This window comes from Muscardinus avellanarius (genome assembly GCF_963383645.1).
Source record: "Muscardinus avellanarius genome assembly, chromosome: 5".
In the NCBI taxonomy this organism is placed as follows: domain Eukaryota; kingdom Metazoa; phylum Chordata; class Mammalia; order Rodentia; family Gliridae; genus Muscardinus; species Muscardinus avellanarius.
In genome coordinates this window covers 115,081,923-115,104,591 of record NC_137790.1, presented here as the reverse complement: position 1 = coordinate 115,104,591, position 22,669 = coordinate 115,081,923, and the positions used below count along the sequence as shown (strand labels likewise).

At 38.6% G+C, this 22,669-nt stretch overlaps 1 pseudogene across 1 annotated transcript in view; it reads left to right on the top strand.

Annotated features, from left to right (window-relative positions):
- Positions 1 to 5,834, top strand: part of LOC308263592 (cyclin-dependent kinase 2-interacting protein-like) — a 43,168-nt pseudogene extending 37,334 nt beyond the window's left edge. The window contains exon 2 of the transcript in view: positions 5,605 to 5,834. The product of the transcript in view is annotated as a cyclin-dependent kinase 2-interacting protein-like (transcript). The remainder of the gene's footprint in view (positions 1 to 5,604) is intronic.
- The last annotated feature ends 16,835 nt before the right edge of the window (positions 5,835 to 22,669 follow it).

Below are 22,669 nucleotides of genomic sequence, written 5' to 3'. Positions count from 1 at the left end.
CTGTAGTTCTCTGATTTCAACCCCTTTGGAAAGATACCCAGGAGTGGTATAGCCTTAGAAAGTATCATGTCTTTAAGTAGGTTCATGGAGAGAACAGAAAGAGCTCAGTGTAGTAGAGGTTTCATATAATTCTGGAGTGGGCTAGATTTTCCAAAATTCTAATGAAGAAATCTGGTTCATAAAACCTCTAACCCAAATTAGGCAAAAAAAAATTAATTACATAGGGCTGAATAGACTGATGAGAAAACACTATGGATTTTTCTGTCTTTTTTTGTTTCATCCTAAACCCATTGACTCTGAAATGTCTGTAAATCTAATCTGTAGGACTCTGACAAAGCAAAGAAGCTGTCTTTTACTTTCAAATTCCTTGGGGAAAACATTCATTTTATTTATTTATTTATTTATTTATTTATTTATTTATTTATTTATTTGAGGGTCTGGGGATAGAACCCAGGGTTGTTCGACCTCCGAGCTACACCCCAGCCCTATTTTTCTATTCTTTTATTTTGAAACAGGATCTCACTGGGCTAAGTAGTTCAGAGGGCTAAGTAGCTGAGGCTGTCTACAAACCGCCATCCTCCTGTCTCAGCTTCCCAAATGCTGAAATTACAAGCATGTGCCACCATACCCGGCAGAAACATTTATTTAAATTGGACCTGATGTATACCTCATTTTAATTGGTACCAGTGCCAACCTCTCTGCCTTAAATCCTACACAGATCCAGCATCCCATCTCTCAGAGTACTAAGTAATTAAAATCATAGGGATTAAAATTCTTCTCAGACATGATTTCTTTCCAAACCTTTCCATAATTTTTTGCCTTGGGACCATCGACCAAAACTTACTGCTTTCTGATCAGTATTTCCATTGCCTTGCCAATATTAGGACAAGATTTTTTTTTATAACATAAAGCCTTAATAAGTTTATCTTCTAAAGGAAAATATATTTAACATTGAGTTATACCTTCTCAAGTGAAATCAATATGAACATGATGAAGAAAACAATACCCTTATTCTTTCTCTTGAAATTAATTCAAAAGTATTTAGCTGATGAGCCCTCTTACTCAGAGTTTGAAGACATTCCCAAAACTTTATGGGCCTCTTCCAGCACTGATACTGAAAGAATTCATTGTGCCATCTCTTTTGGTAAACATAGGCTTTCCTCCTTTGAAATCATAACAGAAAGACCTATAAATATTTCCCATGGACCTGTAGAATTAATAATAGGAAGATTCTTAATATAGTCGAGAGCTCATTAAGACTGTTAATTAAAATGACTCCTTGAGCCGGGCGTGGTCATGCACACTTGTAATCTCAGCACTTGGGAGGCTGAGACAGGAGGATCGCACAAGTTTGAAGCCAGCCTCACTACTTAGTGAGGCTCTCAGCAACTTAGACCCTGTTTCCAAATAAATATAAAATAGGTCTGGGAGTATAGTTCCACAAAAAAAATTACTCCTTAATAAAACAATCTTCTAGTCAGGTATGGTGGTACATGCTTGTAATCCCAGCATTGGGAGGCTGAGACAGGAAAATCATGGTTTGTGGACAGCCTCGGCTACTTAGTGAGTTCCTTTGCAACTCAGTGAGACCCTATTTCAAAATAAAGAATAAAAAATAGGTCTGGGGGCGTAGTTTCAAGATAGAATGCCCCTGGGTTCAATCCCCAGTACTGTAAAAAAACAAAACAAAAACAATCTTTTTATAATGACAAGGAGAGTGACCTTCCATCTCATAAAAGTCTGGTGATTTCACGGAAAAGACATCTCCATAAAAATTTTTTACAGACCTACAGAAAGGTCCTTTCAAGATACTTCTTATGGACCCCCATACAGACAAATTTGAGGAACTGATTCCTGGATCCACATTTCCCATCTGAAAATAAAAAAACTAATCCATTTGAGTAGTCCAGCTCCCCCTTAACCACCTTAAAGCTTCATCTGTCTAAAAAGAGAGATTGCTGACAGCTCAAAGTTTATTACTTCCACCCAACAGCACAGACCAGGCCTGTATAAACTTCAAATTTGAATCTTACTATGCATAGTTCTTATGCTTATTTTATAATGGCTATAGTAATTTTGTTCATAGAAATACTGTTACTTTTGCTCATGCAAGACAATTTCCTTGTATTTTCGATGGTTTATTTTAGGATATATATGTTTGCCTAAGGCCCAGCAAGGATGGGCTCACAATGTTGAGACAGCAGACGAATAAGATAATTCCTTTTAAGACCTGCTATTATGTTTCTCTCTTTACAAAAAAAAAAAACTTAGACTCTACCAAATGGGAAAATAAGGGGGCTATGCTGGCAGGTTATGAAGATAAACTAGGTGAAAATATAATTAGATTTCTTTTCCCTAATTTTGGAGTTTACACAAACAGTGATATTATCAGAATACTTTCTGCTACCAATGGCCAAACAGCAGAAGACAATGCCAAAAGCAACACCACCCAAGAATTCACTAGACTTTCTCTCAACTTGTACCAGATAACAGAATTGTATTATATATTAACTTAAGAAAAAAAGAATGTGCACAGAAGCTAACAGTACTTGCTGCACTTGGATAAATATCCCAAGAGATATAGACATGTGCAGAAAGAGTTAGCCCAATTACCCATTGGCTGTGAGATGTAAGAAAACCCGCCCTCTATATTACTTGTTTAGCTGCTGTATTAGTCAGCTTTCCCCTGCTGTGGCAAAATATCTGAGAAACAAATTAGAGGAAGAAAGATTTACTTTGGCTCACAAGATCAATCCTTGTTAAGCTATCTCCATTGTTTTGGGGCTTAGTCTAGAAAGAACATCATGGCAGAGGGCATTACAAAGAAAAACCGCTCATCCCATGTCAGCTGGGAAGCAAAGAGAGGAAGGGGCCTGGGATAATAGTTAGTCACCAAAACATGCCCTCAAGAACCACTCCCTCCAACTGGGTCCTGAGGTTTCTATCACCTCCCAATAGTTCATTTGGCTATGAATCCTCCAATGGATTAATCCACTGATGAGATCAGATTCCTCACGACCCAGTCACTTCCCCAAATCCACACCTCTGAATATTGCTTCACTGGGCTCAAGCTCCAACACATGAGTTTTGTTTTTTTTTTTTAGGAATACTTCATATCGGAGACATAAAAGCTTATTCCTAACCAAAACAGAATTACTGTGCAAAAAATATATATAAGCTGGTTTAATGATTCAACTCTACTTCATATGAGTGTGTGTGTGTGTGTGTGTGTGTGTGTGTGTGTGTGTGTGTGTTTTGCTGGGGATTGAACCCAAAAGCATCCTACCTCCAAGCTACATCCCTACCCCTATTTTATTTTTCTTTTATTTTTATGCAACACTGGGGATGAAAACCAGGGGCATTCTACCCCCGAGCTACACTGCCAGCCCTAATTTTTATTCTTTATTTTGAAACAGAGTCTCACTGAGTTGCAAAGGGCCTCACTAAGTAGCTGAGGCTGGCAGAAAACTGCCATCCTCCTGTCTCTGCCTCCCAAATATTGGGATTACAAGAGTGCGCCACCCTGTCCAGCTGTCCAGCTCCTATTTTATTTGGATACAGGTCTCACTAAGTTGCTGAGAGCCTCTCTAGGTTGCTGAAGCTGCCCTGGAACTTGTATTTCTCCTGTCTCGGCCTCCCAAGTACTGGGTTTACAGGCATGTACCACCATGCTCCTGGGAGGCGGAGACAGGAGGATCGCGCTGGTTCAAAGCCAGCCTCACTGGCTTAAGAGACCCTGTTTCCAAATTCAAAAAATACATAAAATAGGTCTGGGTGTGTATCCCGGAGGTAGAAGTGTTTCCAGGAACCCCAGTACCATCACCACCAAAAAAAAAAAAAAAAAAAAAAAAAAAAAATGCTATTAACTAGATGTGATGGCCTATAGTCACAGTACTTGGGAGTCTGAAACAGGAGGATCACAGGTTCCAGGCCAGCCTCAGCAACATAGTAAGACTCTCAGCAACACAGTGAAATACTGTTTCAAAAGGAAAAAATAAAATAGGACCAGGGGTGTAGCTCAGAGATAGAATGACCTTGTATATTCAATTCCCAGTACCATACCACACACACACACACACACACACACACACACACACACAATCTTATCTGTTCTAGCAGACATTTTCAATTGCTACTTATCCCTGTTGCTGTTAGTTGTGGAAATTTGTCCGAGGACCTAATTCTTTTTTTCTGTCTATCATCTCTAATATGCCTTTTTCTTTCAATGATTTCTCAGTCTCAAGAGTTTGGCTTAAAAGCTTATATTTTTAAGAGCCCAGATAAATCAGATAACTAACTGAGAAATATAGGGGGAAAGGCATGACACCTCTCTTCTCTCAACATGAGGGTCAAGGCTGACACTCCAATAACAAAAGCAAGGTTGAGAAGAGAAAAGCAAAATGAACTTATTTTATCAATCTTTTACATGAAAACCTACAGACCTAGAAAGCTCTCTCTTTATGCTTGGGTTCAGCAGAGAAAAGAAAGCTGTCGACACGTGATTGGACAAAGGACTATGACTTAACAGTAGTAGACTAGGGGAAACCAGGGCACCTCTCTGTTCAGATTCATTGTGGCCTCCCTCTGAAAACCTGCTTCCCTGTTGTTGGACAGCACCCTCTGGAATAAGGGTATTAAAGGTATAAGAGAGGAAGGGGAGAGGGAACTTTTTACATTTTATGACTGGCTTTGTGTGGGGAGGAGTTTAGTTGAATCCATTTTTGTTATTGGAGATTGAAGGCATTCTACCTATGCCCCCAGCCCTATTTTTCTTTTTCTTTCTTTCTTTCTTTCTTTCTTTCTTTCTTTCTTTCTTTCTTTCTTTCTTTCTTTCGTGTGTGTGTGTGTGTTTTACTGGAGACTAAATCCAGAGTCAAGCTATATTGTTTTTTTTTGGGTTTTGTTTTGAAACAGGGACTTAACTAGGTTGCTGAGAATCTTTTTAAGTTGCTGAGGCTGGTGTTGAACCTGCAGTCCTCCTGTATCAGCCTCTAAGTGCTGGGATTATAGGTGTGCACCACCATGCCTGGCCCCAGTCATATTTTAATTTTATTTTTATTTTGAAACACTGTCTCTCTAAGTTGCTAAAGAACCTTGCTAAATTTATGAGACTAACCTCAAACCTGCCTTCCTCCTGTTTCATCTTCCCAAGTACAGGGATTACATGCATGCACCACCACCTCTGGCTATGACCAACCTTGAGGAAGAGAAATTCTGGTTTCTATGACTCACTTTAGGGGAAAAGGAAGGATGAGAGACAAAGGATGGGAGGTCAGACAAGCCTTGCTACTAAGGCTTTCCAATGCCTTTAAATTCACCGTCCTCTGAATACCAAGCTGCCATCTTTAGAGTTACTGCATTCTGAACTCTGAGAGAAGCTATTTATTACCTGAGTGATTGTCAGAGGACCCCTTCCAAAAATTAAAATTTATTTTATTTTGTCTCTAGATATCTATAATTTGGCTTTGTTTTGACTATAAATGATAATTCAGTGAGTTAATTACATTGTTATCTATAACTGATTTTGTCTTTATCAGTAGAAGAAATTTTTGGCCTTTTCTCTATCTTCATCTCTCATAAGTCCTGATTGTCTTGTCATTTTAGATTCTGCACCAAAAGGAGACCGCAGCTTATTAAAAATCAGCCTACCATCTTTAGATGAATACAAAAGCTCATTTTCTAAAATAAGAGAGCCAAAAGTAACTTACAAACCTGCTAAATTATTCCTTGGAACTGCAAATTTAAATGAAGATGCTGCTCAGAATTTCAGAATTGAAGAAGACAATTATGACTATCCCACGTTTCTATTAATAGAAAAGGAGTCTGGGGACTAGACTCTAGCCTTGTGCTAAGTAGTAAGGGCAGTTATAGTCACAGATCCTGGCTTTCAATTTGGACTTGCATCTTACCAACTGTGTGGTAAGCAGTCGAATCAACCCCTGCATAAAATGCAAATAGAAGAACTGCTTCTACGCTCTCTTTATGGGTTATTGCAAGAAGTAAGACCAAGTGAATTCGTAACTGTAGAACATTTACAAACAGGTGACCTGTCATCTTCCTAATGTGTGTCAAATGACAAAATAGCAACAAATTTAGTTTTCATTCTAATCAACTTTTATTTTCAGTATTAAAGTCAGACATTACAACTGATCATGGTGGTGCAAGCTTGCAATCCCAGTACTTGGGAGGCTAAAACAGCAGTATCGCAGGTTTTTGGACAGCTTCAGAAATTGAGATCCTGTTTCAAAGTAAAAAATAAAATAGTTCCAGGGGTATAGCTCAGAGGAAGAATGCCTGTGAGTTCAACCCCTAGAAACGCCTAGAAACACACAAACAAACACACACACCAGACATTACCTTTGACACCAGAGTTCTAGGCCAAAAGCCTAATTCCAGGAGTTCAAACAAATCAGAATCTGGCTACTTACCCCAAAAACTAAACAGAAAAAAGTAATAAAAAATAGAGAAAGGGGTATTGATTGCAATGGCTTTGTAGGCCACTTTTGGTAGTATGGCTATTTTGACAATATTTATTCCACCTATCCAAGAACACAGAAGGTTTTTTCATCCTCTAAGGTCTTCTTTAATTTTTTTCTTCAGTGTTTCATTATTTTCTTTGTAGAAGTCTTTTAAGTCCTTAGTTACATTTATTCCTAAGTATTTTTTAGGCTATTGTGAATGAAATTGTTTTCTGGATTTCTTTTTTCATAGTTGGTGTATAGAAAAGTTGTTGGCTCTTGTAAGTTGATTTTATATTCAACTGCTCTACTAAATTTATATTCTGTAGAATTCTTCTGGCTGGGTTTTTCAGATCTTCTAAGTATAGGATCATGTCATCTACAAACATATATAATTTCACTTTTTTATTTTTATTTTTTGGTACTGGGAATCGAACCCCGAGGCATTCGACCTCCAAGTTACATCCCAGCTCTTTTTTTGTTTATTTTTGAAACAGGGTTTTGCTAGGCTGTTGAGAGTCTCATTACATTGCGGAGGCTGTTCTCTAGCCTGCGATCCTCTTGTCTCAGATTCCCAAGGATTACAGGTACAATCATGCTGGGCTCAGTTTGTATCCTTTGATTTATTCGATTCCGTAATTGCTCTGGTGAGATTTTCAAGTACAATACTGAATAGGAGTGGTTATAGTGGACATCCTTGTCTTGTTCTTGATTTTAGAGGAATAGCTTTTCCCCATTCAGTATGATAGTCAAGGTCATCAGTATGTCTGACTTTCACCTCCATAGCTTGTCCCAGTAGAAGGTTTTCAGAGGTAAAAAAACACACATGGTACTATCTTCTCTTATGATGTTTTCTGGTATACTCTCTGAGGTAGGCCCTGAGTTTTACAGTTAACATTTTTAAAATATTATAGTTGTTTGCTATCATTGAAATGCTGCAAACTATACATAATTACATATATTATACTTTTATACGTGAATAATGCATTGTGCTATTATGGTATGACAGCTATGATGTCACTTGGTAATAGGATTTTTTTTTAGCTCCATGATAAACTTTGCGTGTGGTTGTATGTGTATGTGCATGTGTGTGGGGAGGGAGAGTACTGGGGACTAAATCCAGGGCCTCACACAAGCTAGGCACGTACTCTACCGCTGAGCTATATCCCCAGTACTTTCTATTTTATTTTTATTTTGGTGGTACTGGGGTTCTTGGAAACCCTTCTACCTCCAGGCTACACTTCCAGACCTATTTTTTATATTTTTATTTGGAAACAGGGTCTCTTAAGCCAGCGAGGCTGGCTTCGAACCTGTGCGATCCTCCTGTCTTTACCTCCCAAGCGCAGGGATTACAAGTGTGGACCATCACACCCGGCTCTATTTTATTTTTGAGACAGGGTCTCACTAAGTTACCCAGGCTGGCCTGAAACATGCTATCCTCCCAAGTAGCTGGGATTATAGGAATGTTCCCACTATGGTCAGCTCCATTATAATCTATTTCAAATTCTTACTTGTTATGTGACATCATTACATATGCTATCTTCTATTGACTGAAACATCATTATGTAGTGCATGACAGTATCTTAGAAAAAATACACTCTGGAGCTACCCATTTTTTAAAATCACCTTTCACTAAAACATCCCTTTCTAGGCTGTTAATCAAACACCTGGAATCATTCTCTGAATAGCTGTAAATGTATCTGCCATTCTCAGATGATACGCATGGCTATGAAGATGACAATGAAATCAATTGCAAAGTGAAAATGCAAGTCTCATAAGATGTAGTTCATAATGCCATGGGTGTGACATTGGGAAACTGTTTGAGTAACCCACAGAGCATGCCAGGCAGGAAGAAATAGTTAACAACATAGCAAGAGAGAAACTCAATAGGATTCTACTCAGCCATAAAGAAAGACAAAATTATGTCATCTGCAGGAAAATAGATGGAACTGGAGAATATTATTCTAAGTGAGATTAGTCAGTCCCAGAAAGTCAAGTTATATGATTTTTTCATATTGTGAAAGCTAGAGAAAAAATAGAAAACATAAGGAACTTTAATTCAGAGAGAGAAAGAGAGAGAGAAAGAGAGCGCGCCTTACCACTGCACCCCTTACACCACTAGTCCAGAGGCAAACACATTTGGTAGGTCTTTTCTTCCTCCTCCAATATTCTCCTTACATTTTTATGCGTAATTTTCTTAGCCCTGTATCTATTCATACACAATTGGGATTAAACACGCCTAACCCCCTTCAACTACTGTAGTGCATGACAGTATCTTAGAAAAAATATTCAATTGTAGAGTAGTTGAAGGGGGTTAGGTGAGAGAGTTAAAAAGGGGAAGAAGACTGAAGAAGGAAAGAGTATAATCATTTCCTGTCTTTCCTGAATTTTTCCATCTTGTCCAGAATAATTCTTTCTAAAAAAAAATAAATAAATCTGGTTATACACTCTCTAAACTTTAAGTAGACTCCTAAGTAACACAGGTTTATAAAACTTTCATTTTGTGCAAATTCCCAGCTGGTACACAACCCACATATGAAACTAATAGAATATAATTTCATTAATAAGGAAGCTGATTCAATGCAGATATATGGAAAGAATCATGAGAAATACTTAATGGACTATCTGGCACTTAAAAAAATAGTGGTGCCAGCAGTTCTGTAAAATGCATTCTCATGTACAGCATGAATGGGAAAGGTAGGTCAGAGATTAGAGATTTTTCAGAGGTGGTTTTGTGTGGTCACTAATATTTCAACAATTGTTTGTATATTACTCAATGTGTACTATTTGATCAATATTCATTCAAAGTATGCTTTTTTGATTTAAAATCTTACATGCCAAGTTAAAGAATTAGAAACTACTGCTCAAGAAAGCAGAAAATCCTCTTCTTTATATAGAATAGCTCCTGAGCCAGTTCTAAGTCATTTGTACTTCCACCACCCTGAATAGGAGCAAATGAGAGTGTCCAAACAAGGTTGATTTTCTATCTAGAAGTCACCTGACATCAGCTGCTCTCAGACCTGGCTCCATTCGCAAAGAAGTGGGCAATCTCTTCCAGGTTTTAATTAGTTCTACTCAAGTGCCCTATGGTGTGACACTTTAAGTTGAAAGAGATTCAAGTAGAAAACTAAAGCAACTCCAAGACCCTTGAATAAGAAAAGGCCCTTCTCTCTCTCTAGGAACTAGTGGCATCCTTAACTTGTTCCTAATCTTGAAATAAAAAAGGTATAATACTTCCAAACTCATTTGATGAAGCCAGTATTACCTTACTACTAAAACCAAATAAAGATACCTCTAGAAAATTACAGAACAATATCCTTGATTAAAAAAGATGCAAAACTTCTTAATAAAATAATAACAATTCACATTCAAAACCACATAAAAATAATACACCATGACTAAGTTGTTTCATTCCTGGGATGCGAAGCTGGTTCAACATATACAAGTCAATAAATGTAATTTATCATATAAATAGAACTAAGTACAAGAATCACGATTAGTTCTTTTACTGTGTCTATTGACACATTTGTCAAAATCCAACACCCTTTCATGATAAAATGAAAAACACTGAAGAAATTGGAAAAAAGAGAAACCTACCTCAATATCATAAAGGCAATACATGACACACCCAAAGCCAACATTAGACTTAATAGGGAAAAACTAAAACAAATGCCATATTCTTGCTAATTTGATTTTACTAAACACCAATAACAACTAAAGTGCTTAGTCCTCTGGCAAGCAAGACTTAGGCCTGATTTTTCTCCAGATCTTCCCTCTTGGATAATGCCTCTCCACACATTTGTTTTTAGATGTAGATGTTTGAAGGAAATATATCACTCAGTCCCATAAAGTGCCATTTTCCTTGGCAATTTACAGTGAGTTCAGGGTCCTGACATTGATCTTGGTAGATCAGAAACAGTTTTGTGAGGGGCCTGGATTTTATTGAAGGTTGACTAGGGAGTCTTGGTCTGCTTGGGCTATAATAACAGTGTCAATTACTGTCTTAAAAATGACGGAAATTGATTTATCACAGTTCTGGCATCTGGGAAGTGTAAGATTGATGTGTCTGTTACGTTCAGTGTCTGTTGAGGGCCTATCATAGATGATATCTTCTCCCTGTGTCCTCACATGATAGAAGGGACAAGGAAGATCTCTGGGGTATGTTTTATGAATGTACTAATCCCATTCATGATGGCACCATATCTAGAATCTAAGGAAATCTAATTAGTCCCAAAGACCCACCTCCAAATAGTATCACACTGAGGATTAAGGGATTTTTTTTGTTGTTTGTTTGTTTGTTTGTTTGTTTTGGTGGTCCTGGGGTTCCTGGAAGCCCTTCTACCTCCAGACTACACTCCCAGACCTATTTTTTATACTTTTTTTTATTTGGAAACAGGGTCTCTTAAGCCAGCGCGGCTGGCTTCAGACCTGCGCGATCCTCCTGTCTCCGCCTCCCAAGCGTGGGGATTAGAAGTGTGCGCCACCATGCCCGGTGTTGTTTATATTCTTGATGTTTGCCATTCTAACTGGGGTTTGATGAAATCTCCACGGAGTTTTTATTTGTATTTCCTGGATTGATAGTGATGTTGAACATTTTTTATATATTTATTGGTCATTTGTATTTCTTCCTTTGAGAAGTATCTATTCAGTTCAGTTGCCCGTTTTTAATTGGGTAATTTGTTTTGTTTTGGTTTGGTTTTGATGTTAAGCTTTTTGAATTCAATCTAAATATTAGTTCTTTATCACAGGAATAGCTGTCAAAGACTTTCTCCCATTTTGTAGACTCTTCATATTCCTGGTTGTAGCTTTTGCTGCACAGAAGCTTTTTAATTTGATGCTGTTTATTTATTTAGCTGGGGATTGAACCCAGGGTCATCCTGTCTCTGAGCTATACCCCCAGCCATATTTTATTTTTTATTTAGAAACAGGGTCTTACCAAATTGCTAAGGGCATCACTAAGTTTCTGAGACTGGCTTTAAACCTGTGATCCTTCTGTCTAAGCCTCCAAAATACTGAGATTACAGGCATGAACTACCATGCCCAGCTCCATCCCATTTATTATTTCTTGGTTTTCTTTTGGTAATCACAATATTTCTGGCTTAATTTTCAGGGTTTGGGTCCATCTTAAGTTGAGATGGGCTCTAATTTCATTCTTCTACATATGGATATCCAGTTTTCTCAACACCATTTATTGAAAAGGGTGTCTTTTCTCCATCGTATCTTTTTGGCACTTTTGCAAAATATCAACTGGCTATAAGTGTGAGGATTTGTCTCTGAATCTTCCATCCTATTCTACTGGTCTGTGTGTATTTTTGTGCCAATATCATAATATTTTTGTCACTAAACCTCTGTAGTATAATTTGTAATCAGATATTGTTATGCCTTTTTTTTTTTTTTTGCGGGTCTGGGGATGGAACCCAGGGGCATTTGACCTCTGAGTCACATCCTCTGCCCTATTTTTATTTTTTATTTTTGAAACAGGGTCTCACTATGTTGCAGAAGGTCTAAGTAGCTGAGGCTGTCCACAAACCACAATCCTCCGGTCTCAGCCTCCCAAATGCTGGGATTACAAGCGTGTGTCACCATGCCCAGCTTTGTTATGCCTTTTGCATGGTTCTTATTGCACAGAATTGCTTTAGCTATTTCAGATCTTTTGTTATCCCATATGAATGTGTGTTGCTGAGGATTAAGCCCAGAGGCATTTTACCTCTGAGCTACACTCCCAGTCCTATTTTGTTTTATTATTTATTGGGAAATAGGGTCTCACTAAGTTGCTGACAGCCTCATTAAGTTTCAGAGGGCTAGCTTTGAACCTCTCATCCTCCTGTCTCAACTTCCTAAGTACGGGGATTACAGATGTGCACCATCAAGACTGGCACCATATGAATTGTAAGACTATTTTTTCTAGCTCTATGAAGAATGACATTAATGTTTTAATAGGAATTGCATTGAATCTGTAGCTTATTTTTGGGAATGTGGCCATTTTGACAATTTTTATTATGTCTGTCCAAGAACATGGGAGATCTTCCCATTTTCTAAATTCTTCCATTTCTTTCTTCAGTGTTAACACAATTTTTATTGTAAATGCCTTTACCTCCTTGCTTAGATTTTTCCCTAAATTTTATTTTTAGGCTATTATGAATGAAATTGTTTCCTGGATTTCTGTTTCAGTGAATTCATGGTTGGTGTATCAAAACACTATTGATTTTTCTAACTTGATTTTGTATCCAGATACTGTGTTGAATTTGTTTAAAAGATCCACAAGGCTTCTTGCTGTGTTTTGGATCTTCTAAGTAAAGGAGAATTAATGCTGTATCAGACATAAAATATAACTCAAAATGACAAGAAATAAATATCATCTCTATATAGCAACAGTGAATATAAGTAGTATCAACTCCCCCAATTAAAAGACATAGACTTCAAAAGTGATCTACAGATTCAATGCAATGCCCATTAAATTACCAAGATGATTCTTCACAGACACAGAAAAATCAGTCCTTAAATTCATTTTGGAAGAACAAAAAACCCAGAATAGCCAAAGTAGTTCTCAGCAACAAAAATCATGCAGGAGGAATCACAATACCTGACTTTAAACTATGCTACAAAGCCGTAGTAATAAAAAAAACAACATGGTACTGGCACAAAAACAGATACATAGACCAATGGAGCAGAATAGAAGACTCAGAAACAAATCCCCACACTTATAGCCAATTGATTCTTGACAAAGGGGCCAAAAACATACACTGGAAAAAAGATGGCCTGTTAAGCTGAGCATGGTGGTGCACTCTTGTAATCCCCGCACTTGGGAGGCTGAGACAGGAGGATCACACAGGTTCAAAGCTAGCCTCAGCTACTTAGTGAGGCTCTCAGCAACTTAGTGAGACCCTGTTTCCAAATAAAATATAAAATAGGTCTGGGAGTATAATCCACACTCAGTACTACCAAAAAAAAAAAAAAGATAGCTAGTTCACCAAATGATGTTGGCAAAACTGATTAACCATATGCAGAAAAATGGAAATAAATTCCACTTCCTCACCCTGCACAAGAGTCAATTCAAGATGGATCAAAGACTTGGAAATTAGACCAGTGACCTTGAGGCTCCTTGAAGAGGGCATAGGTCCAACACTACAACACATAGGCACAGATATAAGCTTTCTCAACAAGATCCCAAAGGTACAACAAACTAAAAGGTGAATAAATACATGGGATTGCATGGGATTGCATGAAACTGAAGAGCTTCTATACAGCAAAGGAAAGTGTCAAGAACCTCAATTGAGAGCCAACAGAATGGGAGAAGATTTTTGCCACCTACTCCTTCAATAGAGTACTAATATCTAGAATATACAAAGAACTCAAGAAACTCAGCACTAAGAAAACAAATTACCCAATCAAAAAAATGGGTAAGTGAGTTAAATAGATACTTCACGAAAAAAGAAATTCAAATGGCCAATAAATGCTCAACATCACTGGCAATCAGAGAAATGCAAATCAAAAGTACCCTGAGATTTCACCTAACTCCAACTAGAATGACAATCATTCAGAATACAAACAACAACAAATACTAGCGAGGATGTGGAGAAGTGAGAACGCTAAAACATTGTTGGTGAGATTGCAACTTAGCGCAACCACTTTAGAAAACAGTATGGAGGATCCTCAGAAGAATGGGAATGAACTTACCATTTGATCCAGCAATACCACTGCTGTGTATCTACCCAAAAGAAAGGAAACCAAACTACTAAACTAATGCATGAATGTCTATGTTCATGGCTGCACAATTCACCATAGCCAAACTATGGAAACAGCCAAGATGTCCATCAACAGATGAATGGATTACAAAACTGTGGGATATGTACACAATGGAATTTTACTCAATCATAAAGAAAGACACAATTACATCATTTTCAGGGAAATGGATGGAACTGGAGGACATTATGCTAAGTGAGATTAGTCCGTCACAAAAAATAAGAAATCAAATTCTTTCCCTAATATGCAAAAGCTAGGAAGAAATGGGTAGCAGGAGGAACTCTAGATGAATAAGGAGATCCTATATAGGAGCAAATAAAGTGACCTAACTGAGGAGATAGGAAGGGGGAAGAGGGAAACTCTCTAAAGCACATGATGTACTTAAACAAATCAAAGTCAATCACTAAGCCAAGAACAGGAAAGAGGGATGGGGAGGGGATGGAGATTGAGTAAGGGCTAATTGGGTGATGTGTGCATGTATGTCTACACAAGTCTGTATCCCATTAAGATGTATGACTACAATGCACCAATAAAAAAATTTTTTTAAAGACATAGACTGGCAAAGTGGATTAAACATCAAAATACAACTATATGCTGCTTACAAGAAACTCATCTTATAGGCAAAGATATTCATAGGTTAAAGGTGAAAGGATGGAAAAATATATTAAATGCAAATGAAGACCAAAAACAAGAAAGTGTATCTACTCTCATGTCTGACAAAGCTGACTTCAGGCTGAAATTTATCAGAAGAGACAGAGGATCACATTCTCATTTATTAATTTTCAGTGAGAAATAGAACTGTTTAGTGGGTCAGATAGCAGTCCATTCTTTCCCCAAAATAGGAAAGCCAGTTTGGCTGGCAGTTCTCTAGTCAGCATGCTACAGAACAAGAGGCAGAAGTTCTATGTGTGGAGAGCTTGATCCCAGCAGATTCTGATGGCCTGTAGGCCTGTCTTAGCAATAACCATCCCTGTCTCACACCCTGGCTGGACACTCCTTTTGTGGATGGGATTTAAATGGTACCAGTAGCATTTGCTTCAGGAACTTTCTTTTCTAGTGTTCATGTGTGATCTACTTCCTCTTAGTGATTCTTTCTTTTCCTCACCACAGCTGGACTCTGTGCTTTCTCAGAATGGTTCTAGAGTTAAATATTATAAGATTGTATCCCTCCTTGCTGGGAGCCCCATTAGTAAGATAAGGGAGGTCCTCTGTGGACAAAGGCTTCTCAGGAAAACAACATTGGGAATAGTTTCTGTCCTCCAATATGTGAAGGAAACCTAGAAGCAAGTGAGTAAACCCAAGACAGGGTTTCTCTTCCAGCTAATGCTCATATTTAGTTGAAAACTCATATTTGTTCATTTATGGCCTTCAGCCTGGGATCCTCTGTTCATCACTGTAAGATTTTCTCATTCAAAAAACAAAGAAGATAGAATCTTCAAACATATTTTATTGTCTTAATTATGGGCTCTAGTTTGTAGTTTCCCAAGCCTGTGAGTAGGACATTCTGTTATTTCTTTGTTCTTTTTCCTTTTTGTCGTGCTGGGATTGAATCCAGGGCCTTTTATATGCTAGGCAAGCACACTATCACTGAGCTATGCCCCTGCCCACATTCCATGATCACTTGAAGGGAAAAAATAAAAAGTATAAAGAGAAAAATAACAGTAACTTACCACTCAGATTAAATCACAGCATCTGTTTTGTGTTATCATTTTGAAAGTCTCTATTTTATGTGTTTAGATTTCCGGAGTTTGTGCATTATGGCTTCGCTCTTCTGTGCCATTTGTCTGTATTCAAATCTGGGGAAAATGTTTCATTTATCTTCTTGTCTAAATTGCATTTCCAAATGTAGCAATTGTGTCTTCCACATGTGTCTTAGTTATTTCAGGTTTCTATAACTAAGCACCATATACTGGTGGCTCAGAAGCAACATAAATTAATTTCTTACAGTTCTGGAGGGTAGAAGTCCAAGATCAGAGTGCCAACATGGATAGATTCTGCTGTGGTCTGTCATCTTATTGTGCCCTCACATGATAAGAAGAGGATGAAAGCTCTCTGGGAACCTTTATATAAGAGCACTTTATTAGTACATTTTTTAATTTTTGTAGCAAAATACCTGAGGCAGGCTAACTTTATGAAGCAAATAGTTTTCTTTTGGATCATGGTTCTAAAGGTCCAAGGTCTAGAGGCTGCATCTGGTTCTGAATTTCTGGCTGGCAGAATCCGAAGGCAGTGTGGAGGAATACATGACAAGAAACAAGGAGTGTGTGTGTGTGTGTGTGTGTGTGTGTGTGTGTCTGTGTGTGTGTGTGTATGTGTTCTGCTCTTCTTTCCTTAGCTTATAAAGCTACCAAGATCCAATTATGCTAATCCTAATGACCTTGACTAAACCTAATCAGTTTTTAAGGCTTCACCCATAAGCATCATAGCAGAATTAAGTTTCCACACTCTTGATATCTAGCACATGAAGCTTTGGGGGACACTTAAACCATATCCAAACTATAGTAATAACTAATTCCATTCATAAGGGCTCTGCCCATATGTCCTAAACACTTTCCATAGGCCCTGCCTTATTGGGAGTTAAAATTTTTTATTATTTTTTTAAAGTTTCATGTGGATCATATTGAAAAAGACATACATTCAGACTGTGCTTGGTGCCCTCTCCAACCCTCCCAACAATGAGTGTCCAGGTTAACCATTCTACATTCATACTTTTACACATATTTTTTTTATTGGTGCACTGTATTCATACATCATAGTGGGATACAAACTTTTGTAGACATACAAGCACACATCGCCCAGTCAGCCTCCACCCAATCCCCACCCCATTCTCTCCCCATCCCTCCCTCCCATGCTTGGCTTAGTGGTTGACATCTAGTATTATAGCAATTTATCCAAAATTAAAAATGATAATCTCACATAAAAGTTTCATTTGTCTGATACCAAGCTTTTGATGACTTAAAGATAACATTTCAATATTTCTTTTTACTTTCTTTCTTACCAAAGAATAATTTTTTCTATTTTTTTAGGCGAAACATCATATATTTATATATTTATTTTTCAGGAAAAAAAATCTATCCTAATATGGAATATGGACTCTAGATACACAAAACGATCTTGAAAAAGAACAAAGCTAGAAGATATATATTTTCTGATTTCAAACCATATCAAGCTACAATAATTGAAACAGTGTAGTACTATTCTAAAGGCAGATATATAAACCATTGGAGTTAAATAAAAGCCTAGAGCTAAATTCTTCCCTATATTGTCAAGTTATTTTTGACAAGGTTTCCACGAACATTTGGTGGTGGAAATAATAATCGTTTAACTAAATATTGTTGAAAAATAATAATTACATGGAAAAGAATAAAATTGGACCCTTACCTAATCCCATATACAAATATTAACTCAAAATAGATAAAAGACCTAAATATAAATCATAAGACTATAAACTTTTAGAAGAAAATCTGGGTCATAAAACCTCACAACATTGAAATTGGCAGTGATTTCTTGGATATGATTTCAATGGCACAGGCAACAAAAGGGTATACAAACTCCCTAAAAAATAAAAAAAATATTGTATATCCAAAGAAAATGTAAACAGAGTTAACAGTTACTAATAGAATGGGATAAAATATTTCCAAATGCTATATCTGAAGGTATATTAATATTAGAAATCCTAAAAATTAACAACAATAAAGGCAAACAATACCATTTAGAGATAGGTAAAAGACTAACATAAATAATGAATCTCCACAGAAAACCAATCTTAGTTGACTGTTGGATGGAAAATCTTGTTTCTCTGGTTCTGGTGTGTGTTACCTATTTCTTCTTTGTAGTTAATCCCTTTGAGTATTTTCTCTAGCGCTGGTTTTGAAGACATAAATTCCTTCAGTTTCTGTTTGTCGTGGAAGCTTCTTATTTCTCCATCTAATTTGATAGAAAGTTTTGCTGGGTAGGAAATTTTTGGCTGGAAGTTGTTTTCTTTCAGAGTTTGGAATATGTTACTCCAAGCCCTTCTGGCTCTCATGACTTGGTTTGGGAAGTCTGGAGTGATTCTAATTGGTTTGCCTCTGAATGTCACTTGGCCCTTTGTTTTTGTTGCCTTTAAGATTCTCTGCTTGGCTTCCACAGTGGTCATTTTGACAATTATGTGGCATGGGGATCCTCTTCTCTTATCCTCTCTAAAGGGAGTTCTGTAAGTTTCCTGGACCTGTGTATCGACCTCTTGCTCTATGTTTGGAAAATTTTCTGCTATTACTTCCTTGAAGAGATTGTTGATCCCTTTGGTTTCACTTTCTTTTCCCTCCTCTATTCCAATGATTCTTAGGTTAGCTCTCTTAAAATGGGCCCATATTTCTTCAATATCAGATTCCTGCTGTCGGATATTTTTTTCTAGATTAGAAACTATGCGTTCATTTTTGGAATGATCATCTTCTAAGAGCGAGATTCTGTTCTCCATGTGGTCTAATCAGTTGTTCGTGCTTTGAATTGAGGGCTTTACTTCATTAATTGCATCCTTTATCTCTCTTTGGCTCTCTCTGAGTTCTTTTCGAAGCACCTCTATTATTTCTACAGTTATTTTCCTGATTTGATCTTCTAGAAATCTCTGATTTTCTGTTTTATCGGGTTCTGATGTTGTGGGGTTGTGGGCGGTATTCATTGCTCCAGTATTATTCCTCTTTCCCATGATTTCGGAAGTTTGTGCCTTCTCTGGGTTCTTCCCTTGGGTCACTATGACTTCACTTAAGGTGTTCTGGAGCTCGAGTCAGTAGTATCTCAGACCCCACTACTCCTTTACTGGGTTGTATCACCAAGTCTCCGACCCAGAGAGTCGATAGAGGCTGCTTTAGACTCTGGGGGGTGCCAGGTTGCATGTTCTCCTATGGTGTGATATCTCTGCCACTGCCACTCCCCCACTGGGTCAAGTCCCAGGGAGTACAGTACTGGGATTTTTCCTCTGTGGCCCGCAATTTGACTCACTGTTGTTGAGTACGCAGATGTAGCTGTACTGGACTCGGTGAATTCACTGCTGCTGCTGCCGGTGGCAATATGGTGCTGCTGCTACGCCCTCAGCTATGAGGCTGGCATATTTCTTCTTGGTTTTGAGTTCTACTCTGAATCCCTGCAGCGTGTGCTGAGCTCAGCCACTGGGAGCTTTAGATGCTCCCTGCGCCGAGAAATCCAGCCTGGCTGTTGCACAGCGGCTCACCTCAGCTTGCTGTAGCCGTCCGGTGAACTCACCGCTGCTGCCGGCAGTAAAGCGCTGCTGCCGCGTCCTTCGGCGTGAGGCCGGTGTATCTCCTCTGTGGCTCTGAGCTCTGTTCTCAGTCCGCTTTCTCTTTGGAGCCTGGTGATTTTTTTGTTTCTCTGGTGATGGTGTTTTCTGGCTATGAAAGGCGCTGATTTTGTGGTAATGGAGAATGGTTGTTAGCGGGGCTCTTAAGCCCCGCTTTTCTCTGTCGCCATCTTCCCGGAAGTCTCACTTTTACACATATTTGAATGTAGCCTCCTCCATTAATCAACCTCAGCCTTCTTCCTCTGCTACCCTTCCATTTCAGCTTTGCTGAGGTTTCCCCTCCATTATCTGGAGTCCTTCTGGTATTCCTAATAGTCCCTAGTTCAGGCATATTACAGAGAACATATGTCCCTTCTCTTTCTGTGCTTGGCTGATCTCACTTAACATAAGTTAGGATTTTCATAGTGGGTTTTGAGGAGGAACACAGAGAGTATATTACAATATGTAAACCATCCCTGCCCTTGTTGCTTCCCGTTTCCAACCTGCCTCCTGCCGTGTCTTGGGTCCAGTGTGCTCCTGACTTTGGAGGATCTGAATTAGACATGGTTTAAAGCTTCCTATTGAGCTTGAAGTAATACCTCCAAACATTTTTGTTCTTAATTTTCAGTTTTCTTAATTTTCACTTTTGTGTGTGTGGCAATAGGGATTGAACTCAGGAGCATTCTACTTCTGAGCTACACCACCAGTCCTATTATTTTTTATTTTATTTATATGTGGGACATATTGAAAATGGTATGCATTTAGACTGTGCTTGATGCCCTCTACCCCCACCCCGGTTCCCCTTTCTCCTCCCAACAATGCCTATTTTTTTTTTAAATAGGGTTCTCACTAAGTTGCAGAGGGCCTCAATAAGTTGCTGAGGCTGTCTGCAAACCCACAATCCTCCTGTCTCAGCTTCCCAAGTACTGGGATTTCAGGCATGTATCACCATATCTGGCTCTTCTTTTTACTTTTAAAAAAGATCTTTTAATATGTCTGGGTTTTTACGTACAGAAGAACTATCCTTATGTGTCCAGCATTGAGAGATGAGTGAGCCATAGGGATCATTGGTCAAATCCCACTGGTCTAGGAAGGGAAGTTATTTCAAATTTTCTATGGTTATGCTTTTCCAGATTAAAGGTTTGGCTGCAAGTAGGAAGTCAATAGACCTGACAGCTGGAGGGAGATTTGCAGTGGTTTCTTTTATGAGTTTTTTGTGTAGCTCAACGTACACAGAGCATCTTATCTCCCCTTGGCCATAATCACTCTCATAAGGAACTGGCTTTCTATTGGATGTGCTGTCCTCTCCCACAAGGCACGTATCTGCTCCCATCCCCCCTACTCACCCCGACTTCCTCACACCACTTACCCCTCCACCAAGATAAACAGTCCTAGGGGAATCCTGCTTGAGTGCTTTTCCTCTAATTTCTTATTTTTATATTTGTACTTATGGCATCACTTTGAAACTGTGGATATAGATCGGTTAAATTATCTATTCCTTGCCTTTCAGGATAAAAGAATATTACAAAATCTTTGTTTTTTACAAATAGAAGGAACATGGAATCTTTCCAAAGAAATCAAAGTCATAGTTTATAGTGGTATATGCTTATCCATGTTTATAGCAACACAACCCACAATAGACAAATTATGGCTATTAATAGATGAATGGATCACTAAACTATAGTATATACTCAGTGGACTTTTACTCAGCCATTAGGAGGAAAAAAAATTGTGTCATTTGCAGAAAAATAGATGGAACTTGAGAATATTATGCTAAGTGAGATTAAACAGTCTCAGCTAATACTTGTATGTTTCCTCTCATATGTGGAAGCTACAGAGAAATCGGGAAACAGAGACCTCAGATAAAGGAGTAGAAATTCCAATGGAGCAATGAAGGAGTATTAGGGGAGTGTCTTAACCAGTGTTATCACTGATATAATCTAAAAGACTGACCATGTAACTTAAAGGAAAAATATTTGTTTGCTCATGGTTTTCCTTGGAAATATGGGGGTTCAGTCCATGTGAGGCTGGGGACTGCAGATCTCAGGGCCTGGTGATGGGAAGTAGAGAGATGGAGGGCACAAGACTTCGCTCTCACATCATGGAAGCCAGAAGCAAGATCAGGAACAAGGGGAGGGGCTGAACGTGGGGCCGCACGATTGTAAACCCAGCGTTCGGGAGGCTGAGACAGGAGGATCGCGGTTCGAGGATAACCTCAGCTACTTAGGCCCTCTGCAACTCAGTGAGACCCTGTTTCAAAATAAAGAATAATAAAATAGGGCTGTGGGTGTAGCTTGAAGGTAGAATGCCCCTGGTTCCATCCCCAGTACCACAAAAGGGGGGGCGGGGAGGAACCATATATAATCCCCAGAGCTGCACTCTAAGGGATTCACCTTCTCCAGCCACAGCCTATAACCACCCAGTTACCCACTGTTTAGATTACAACCAAGCCCTGTTTCCAACGTTGCTACCTTGTTTCTGTGAGGGCTAGGGAACAGTCTGTTTCTAAACCATTACACCCCAGCCCTGGCCCCTAGACCTCACGGTCACCTCACAGAACAAATTGCACTTAGTTCATCTCCAAGAGTTTCCAAAGTCTTAACAGTTCCAGGACTACTCAAAAGTCCCAAAGTTCAAAGTCTCCTCTGAGGCTCAAAGTAAAATTTTTGCTGTGAGCCCATGTAAAATAAAAATTAAAATAAAAAAAAGTTATATGCATCCAATGTACAATGGCAAAGAGTAAACATTTGCATTCCAAAGGTAATGAATAGGACCATAGGAATAAGAAAGGGATCAAAACAGTGCAGAAATCCAGCAAGGCAAGCATTTAATCCTGGGCTTCATTTCTGACTTCCAAGGCACGAGGCAGTGAGAAGCAGTCTCCAGGGGCCTGGGCAGCCCCGCCCCTGTGGCCTGGTTGATTGCAATGGGCAGCGTACTTGTTCTTCCATCCTGGCTCCATGGTTCACAGCTTGTATCCTTTCCTCCAGGATTTTCTATTTCTGACATTTCTGTATCTCAAGGTTTTTTTTTTTTTGAAACCTTGACTTCGCTCTCACAACTTTACAAAGTGCCCCACTGTGGCCTGTTTGCAAGGATTTCTACATTGCCTCTGCTTCCCAGGCCTTCCTTTAAAATCTGGGAGGAAGCTTCCAAGACAACTTCATTTTTAGCAAAGCCAACATTACCTGAG